This window comes from Lactuca virosa, chromosome 5, assembly GCF_052849685.1.
Source record: "Lactuca virosa cultivar CGN04683 chromosome 5, Lactuca_virosa_CGN04683_v6, whole genome shotgun sequence".
NCBI classification, from domain to species: domain Eukaryota; kingdom Viridiplantae; phylum Streptophyta; class Magnoliopsida; order Asterales; family Asteraceae; genus Lactuca; species Lactuca virosa.
The window spans coordinates 186,693,390-186,701,987 of record NC_136430.1 but is presented as its reverse complement, the minus strand read 5'-3'; positions in this window follow the sequence as shown (position 1 = coordinate 186,701,987).

The window sequence follows — 8,598 nt, the reverse complement described above, 5'->3', positions numbered from 1 at the left end:
CTTTCTAAAATCCATACAACTCTATCATTTTTTTCCTACTATGCATTGATCTCTACAAAGTTTAATAGAATGTTACAAAATGTAATTTATAGTAAATATTCAAAAATTAAAAACTTTCCTTTTTCTCATTGAAGAGCTCAATGGTCTTTGATCTCCAAATCCATTGAATGCCAAGGTGGCATCTCACAATGGTAGAGTTTCATCCATTGAATGACACATAGACTTGCCACCTCATTCAACTCTCCTATTGAACTTACCATTATGGATGCTCTAATTTGGTTGGAATTCATATATGTGGAATAATGGATATTATCATTCCATTCTAATTCAATTCACTGCATCATGACCCAACAAGAAACAAGTAATTTCATATTTGTGACCCTAAATTTTGATAATAAGTTGATGATTCAACTTCATGCCCCAAATTCGAGGTCAAACAATTAAGATCACATTTAAAAAAAAACCAAAATTAAAAAGGGTTGGTCATGGGAGAGAATAGAGCACCAATTTGCAGGTCACATGGGAAAGAAAATGAGTAGAGTACCTATGGACGAGAGGTCGTCGGTATGACAAGTGGTAGTGGCAGCCGGTGACCAGAGGCAGTGTCACCTGAGTGATAGCAGATGTAAGAGAGGCGTGATACTGTTGATCGACAAAGAAACATGGTCCTCTAAAAGAAAATGACATATTTACCCTCAAGTGGTGGTCACGTGAGGTGCTTAATAGCAAGGAGTTAACAAGAGTTAACTTGGAGGACCAAATCTACATAGAAACATGCCTAAAAGGACCATTAATCCAAAACTATAAGGGTTTGGACCAAAACCCAAAAAAATGCATACCATAGGGACCATTTTTGCAGTTTTGTCTTTTGGTAAATATAATATTTTGAAAGGTTTATATATATATATATATATATATATATATATATATATATATATATATATATATATATATATATATATATATATATATATATATATATATATATAGACAAAACTGCAAAAATGGTCCCTGTGGTATGTATTTTTTATGGGTTTTGGTCAAAACCTCAACTTTTTTGGCTTCGTGGTCCTTTTGACCATGTTTCTATCTAGTTTTGGTCCCTTTAAAAATTAATATTACTGTAATACCCTGATGTATTTATTTTTCTAGTTTTTCATTTTTTATCTATTTTAATAATTAAAAAATAATTAAGGGCCTCTCTTTCTCTCTCTCTCTCTCTCTCTCTCTCTCTCTCTCTCTCTCTTTCTCTCTCCCCCTCTATGTTGAAACTCAAAAACATATACACAAACTCAAACATCTCTCTACACTGTTCATCTTCATCTGATCATCATCTTCATTATGGTGAAGCTATGAAACAACAAACAACCAACTTGGGGCGTGAACAAATTGAAGTCATTGGGGATTTCCACAAACAATTGGTGTGCAACTTAAGAAGTTCACCATGGAATATTTTTCTTTTTTTACTTATAATTGAAATCCAAATTGGAGTTGGACTCAATACACACAGATATACAATCAAGGAAAATGAAAATATACCGCACCGAATACGGTCTTCTATTTAATTTGACAGAAAAAAATAGTGCATTTCTTTTTAGACGACATAAAACTTTGAGAGAGAAACCAGTGGGAAGCTGGATATATACAGTCGAAAATATGAGAGAGAATTTGAGAAAGAGATAAATTGCCACCGTCACTGTTTGCCACGCCTTCGGGATTCTGTCGATGGTTTCTGGCAATTGAACAGACCTTCGACTGTGGGTGGTTTAATGCAGAAGGATGAAGATCGACATCTAGGGTGGTAGTGATGGCAGAAGCAGGTGGTAGTCACCGATATGGTGGTGGGGTTGGGTCAGTGGAATCAATTAGAGAATGCATCCACTGCCATCAGTGAGTGGCGAATCTAATAAATTTGAGAGCAAAATAATTTGATTTCTTAAGTTCAAAACCGAGATTACGATATCCTTATATAGGCAGCATTACTAATCTGATAAAGACTAAAAAAGATAAGAAAACTAATCCTTGTAGAACAAGGAAATGATAAGCATAAGGTATCTAATAATAAGGAAACTAAAAAAATCTTAATACTCCCTCTCAAGTTTGACTGTGAACATCACGAACACCCAACTTGCTGCAAAGAAAATAAAAACAATTTGTTCCCAAAACTTAAGTGACGTCTGAAACTTTGAACGTATGGCCCAAGGTTTTATTTCCCCATAGATCACTTGTTCACGAACAAAATAGCAATCCATTTCTACATGCTTAGCCTGTTCATGATAAACTGGGTTGACTGCAATATGTAGCAGCCTCATTGTCACACATCAAAGGAGTGGCTCCAACTTGTGTAACATCAAAATTGTTGAGTCGAATGTAGATAGTGAGGAGTCGAAAGTTGTCTGAGTCTGTAAGGTGTCGAAATCAGTATGATTTCGACACTCTATCTATTTTACAAGGCATATTAGTTTCGACACTTTAATGTTTAGTCCTTGTAAATTTATGTGAATATGATGTACCCTATAAATAGGGTAGGTACATAGAGTAGAGTAATGATTGAACCTAGTGTCATTCTCATTTGTACTCTCATTAAATCTTGTACTCATTCAGACTTAATCGAGCCAAACAGATCTTATTTAGATCTTGTGTCCATTTACTGCTTTTATTGTCTCAATCGTGTTCTTAATCAATCGTTAACTCACATCAATTGGTATCAGAGCAGGATTCACTCAATCAATTGAAGTTTTCTCGTATTTTTCATTCTTTAATCGCTCGTTCCGATTCAAAATTTTTCGACAATTGAATCAGGAAACTAGTGTCGATTGATTGTATTGAATTGATTCTGCACTCTATGACCAGTTGAATTCTGATCAATCTCTTATTGATTTCGCTCTTAGATTTCTATTTGAGTCAAACATCCTCTTTCTTCAAAATCCGTACAAAAATAGCGAATTTCAGCATGAGCACGATGACAAATTTCTCTCACTTGCTCGGATCATCAACTAATATTCCGATGTTGATTCCGGTGTGTTATTAGCAATAGTCTGATAGAACGGAAGATTATCTGAATGGTATCGATGAAGATTTGATGCGATCAATCAACAAAAGTCTATTTCTTCCTAAAATGTTCGTTACTCTTGGAACTACTGCTACGAATGATGATATGATCGCGCAAGGAAACAATATGAAGGAAAAAGATAATAAATGTCTATGTGAATTACGTGGTACTCTTCCACTAGTAGTTTACAATTACGTGCGTGAATGTTTGACATCTAAGCGTATTTGGGACACCTTGAAGGAGATATATCAAGGTAACGAGAAGACAAAGAAGAGTTCTGTAAAACAATGCTTGCTAGAGTCGGGAGAATTCAAACAGAAGGATACATAATCAATCGAATCATACTATGATCGATTAAACGAACTGATTTTCAAGTGCTCACGATATGGAGTGAAAGGTTCGACGTTGGAATTCAATCTCACCTTTCTCATGGGTTTACGAAAGGAATGGAGAAACATTAGCTTGATGATCAAGATACAAGAAAGCTTTGATGACTACTCTCTTGCAAATATGTACAATGTCTTGAAAGCACATGAAAGCGAGATCAATGATATTGTAGAGGAAAGTAAATTGACTCTTGGAGGACCATTAGCTTTGGTGTCGAAATTCGAAGTTAAGGAATCTGAATGTGAAAAAGAAGCTAAGGATAGTGAAGAGGGATTTTTATTCAACTCCGATGATGAAGCTATCTTAAACTACTCGAACAACAAAGTGAAGAAATTCTTCAAGAAGCCTTTTAATCCGAAATTCAAGAATAGCAATGAGGTTAAAGAAAACTGTTCACCTGGAAAAAGTATGAAGGTTTATTAGAAAGTGGAGAAGAAGCATGTTAACAGTTCGTATGGTAAGAAGAAGGAGTTGAAATTGAAAGGAGACTTAGGTTTTGACTGCAACTACTGCAATGGGTCGAATCACTTGGATAAGGATTTCATTCTTAGGAATAAAGAAGAGAAAAATGAGAGCTTTAAGGATGAGGCTTACAATGCAGAGAAGCTGGAGGAGATTCAAAATCGAACAAAAGTATGTTTCTCTGATTGCTAGATGACATGATAAAGAAGAGGGAACGTATCAAATCTGGTCTTCTGGATCAGATGATGATGTGATGCACCATCCGAATCATGGGGACGTGTATGCAAAAATTGAAAAGGATGAAGAGGAGAAAGAAGTTTCGGGTGATGAAGATGAGATTACTGGAAAGGTGTTTCATGTCCACAGACTTGCCTAAATCACTAATGACTGAAAAGGTACGTGATCTTCTGAACTCATTTAAAATTCCTTCATCTTCTTATAACGATGTTTTGTCTGAGTTTGATAATATGTGTGCTTATCTTAATGACATGTTAATCTCCATGAGTATGGCAGCAGAAAGATCCAAGTCCCAATTATATGAAGCTAGAAATAAACTCGAAGAGAAGAAGGGACTAGTGGAATCTCCTCATCTTAGAATAACAAATCTTTTAATAGATATAGATTCACTTAGAATGGAATATTCGATGCTTATTAAACAAAGAAACATATATTGTAGTTCTACTAAGCGTTTGTATGGTAAACTGATTGAATTTTGTCATTCCACTGACATATCTGATGAACGTCATTGGAAATTTCTTCCTTTTCTTTCGTATAAAAGAGAACAAACAGATGAAACAGCATATGACTGTAAAAGTAATATAGTTGATTATGATAAAAATCCAATTGATTTATATGCATATGGTATTGTAAATATAAATGAATGTATGAATGCTGATCATCTTGTGAATATTGTGAATGAGACCTTAACTAAAAATGAACAAGTCAAGATTTTGAACATGACTGAGAAGTCGACACTTGGCTCCCAACAAAATTTTGCTGATAGCAAAGATAATTCGGACAATATCAGTGAAATTGAGGCAGAGGAGTGTGTCGAGTGGTCATGATTGTTTGTCATTAATTTCAATTCAATGGCTAAAGGCAAGGAATGTAATGATCCAATGTCGAAATTAAACAATGATCAACGTTCGACATCCAAAGTTTGTGATCCTCATGACCATGTTGTGGTTGAAAATTATTTGAGTGATGTGGAGGAAGTTTCAAATGTGAAACCAATTCCAAGATTTATTGTAGATCAAGTTTGTGAAGATTCAAAGGAGTACACGAAAGTGTTGAAAGAAAAAGGAAAACATTATCTTGAATCAAATGAAGTGGTTTACCCTAGGTTTAAGGATTCAGATGAAGTTGTATTTCCAAATCAAGTATTTGTTACAAAAGGAAATGGTGATAAGGTTGCTCCTGAATTGAACAAGTTGGTAATGAAGACAATGTGAGTGTGTTTAAAGAAGGATTTTATTCAAATCAAAACACAATCAGAAATGATTTGAACAAGAACTCTAAAAAACTTTGTCAACAAAATCAAATAAAACGTGTTTGGGCTGTCAAAACAGAAAAACCTGGTGGTGATAATAAAAACAAAGGAAAATGTGATGATTTGTTACCTAATGATCTAAAGGATCAAAATGTGAAAAAACAAACATTCAAAAGAGAAGTAGAAAACTTGGCTTCTAAGGAAGGAATTTCGAAATCAAAAGCACAAAATAAAGCCTATTGGAAAAATGTAAAAGCTTTTCACCAACAAAAAGTTTTTAAACAAAAATCTTCTGAAATAGCCAAGATGTTTTCACAAAGTGCAAAGAATTTTCAAAATAAACAATTTCCAAAACAAAATGATTTTCAAAGGAGTCGAAACTATGTCCAAAATCACTTTCGACCAAATGGTTTACAAATGAGTTTTGGTAAAAGTCATGGACAAGGGAGGTTTGCTCAAAATCATGATCAAAGGAGTTTTGGTCAAATTCATGGACAGGGGGGTTTGTTCAAAATTATGAACAAGGAAGTTTTGATCAAAATCGAAACGTTTTTCAACAAAATGGTGTTGGTTATCAAAACCGATATCAAAATAGTTTCCAAAATCATCCACAAAGATTATTTCCCAAAAGACAATTTGAGAGATTGGAAGTTAAAGGAAGATAGGATGAGCCTTTTAAACCTAAAAATCCAAACTTTCCAAATCCTGATTCAACACAGAAGATGAAAGAATCATTCACAAAAGGTAGAAATGATGTCAAGAACATCAATTATTGGCTCGAAGGAAAAGGAAAACTATATCAATCATGAAAGTATTCTAAAGAGAAAATACAAACTGGCTACGAGAAGTACTTGAATGATTCGATGAGTGGAAGTACTTCATATCAAGAATCTACACAGTTGGTGCGAAAGTGGAATGAAATTTCAAAGAAGAAAATATATGCATCTCAGAAAAAGGATGAGAAAGTGAAAATCAATCTTGAACATTACCCATTGCATGATTATATTTCGATGCGTAAAGCCAGTGAAATTAACTTAATTGACAGTTTCAAATCAGAAGTTCGTAATTGGGTCTTAGGTTCTTCATTGCACAATGTGTTTCAAACTAATGTCCAAGGACGCAAAAGGTCTTGAGGACCTAAATTTTTATAACTGATTGCAGGTATTATGTGACGAGCAATATGATGAAAATTAGTATATCGATAGTGGATGCTTGCGTCACATGACTGGGAGGAAGGAAAATTTGAGAGATTTTCGAACGTTAGAAAATGTTGGATTTGTCAGGTTTGGAAACAACCCAAAAGGTAAATTCAAAGGTTATGGGAAAATGACGAATGGGAAATTCACCATGAATCGAGTATCTTACGTTGAAGGTTTAAAGCACAGTGTGATTAGTGTTTCGCAACTAGTTGTTGGAACAGGTGATCAGGTTCTGTTTGATGAGGAAGGAAGTATTATCTCTAACAAGGAAACAAAGGAGATTCTTCTAAAGTCAAAATGAAAGGGAGACATGTTCACTCTTGACATGAAACCAATTGTGGGCTTTCCCTCAGTATGTTTGTTGTCGAAAGCATCTTCAGACCTCAGCTGGTTATGGCATAGACATCTTTCTCCTCTAAACTTCAAAAATCTAAACAAACTGGTTCTTAATGATCTTGTTCGTGGTTTACCTATTTTGAAATTTGACAATGATTCGTTATGTGCAACATGTGAACTGGGAAACAACATCGTCAGGGTCATCTGATCATAATCGATATAAAGATCATTGAACCTTTGGAACTTCTTCACATTGACTTGTGTGGTCCTTCGACTGTTAAGTCTCTCAATAAGAAGAAGAACATACTAGTTATTTTTGATGATTTTTCAAGGTTTACTTGGATTTTCTTTGTTCGAAAGAAGTATGAAACTGCTCAGGTGATGATTTATTTTATCAAGAACATAGAATTGAGATTAAAGAGGAAAGTTCAGAAGATAAAGAGTGATAATGGAACGGAGTTCAAAAATCGAATTTTGGATTCATTTTTGACTGAACTGGGAATATCACATAATTTTTCGTCTCCATACACACCACAACAAAAGGATGTTGTCGAGAGTAGAAATCGTTCCTTGTGTGAAGCAGCGGGAACGATGCTCACTTATGCGAATTTGCCATAATAGTTTTGGGCAATGGCAGTTTCGAGTGCTTGCTTTACGCAAAATCATTCTTTTATTCATCTTCGTTGTAACATAATACCTTATGAAAATTATACACAAAAGGAAACCTAATGCTAAATTTTTCCATGTTTTTGGATGCAGATGTTTCATCATGTATCTCAAGGATAATCTTTCCAAATTTCAGTCGAAAGCTGATGAGGGAATTTTTTTGGGATACTCTCAAAATTCTGTAGCCTATGGGTGTTAAACAAGCAAACAAGGAAGTTGGAAGAAACTATCAATCTCACATATGATGATCACTACGTCAAAAGAGTTGAACAGTCATTCATTCAAAAGCCAATTATTGTTGAACCAAGTGTTGATTATGAACAAATGGATACTTTTGATATGGATCTTGATTTAATTTTTGGTATTCCTGATAGGGCAATTGATGCAGAGATCAATATTGTTGATAATCAAACTCTTGAGGAATCAAAACACTCTGATGATTCGACAGTCACAAATGAAGAAAACGAAGCACATTCTTCATCAAGTTCAAGAGTAAATGTCGAAAGAGTACATGTTTCGACTGATGATCAAGTATAGGGGGAGTACTTGTTTTCTACGTCTCACAATGAAAGACATGATTCGTATGTTGAAGGGGAGCATATGACAACTCAATCTCATGTCGAGGGGGAGCATATTCATAACCATGTTGATGTCGAGGGGGATCATCACATCTCAAATCCATTGGTAGAGGGGGAGCCAAGTGGATCGAATCATGATAATGGTAATGATCAAAATCATGATTTTGACAATGTAACTAATAATATCTCAATTGTAGGAGTAGTTTCAGATGCTAAATACATCTTTGAAGATGCACATTTAGACTTTGATCTTGCATATCCACCAATGGACAAATGGACCTGAAATCATCTGAAAAACAGATTCTTGGCGATTCATACTCTGATGTCTTGAAACGAGCCCAGATTCGAACAAAAAATAAGGTGTTGAATGTTCATCAAGAATTATGTATGTTTAATGTTTTCATTTCAAAATTAGAACCAAAAATAGTA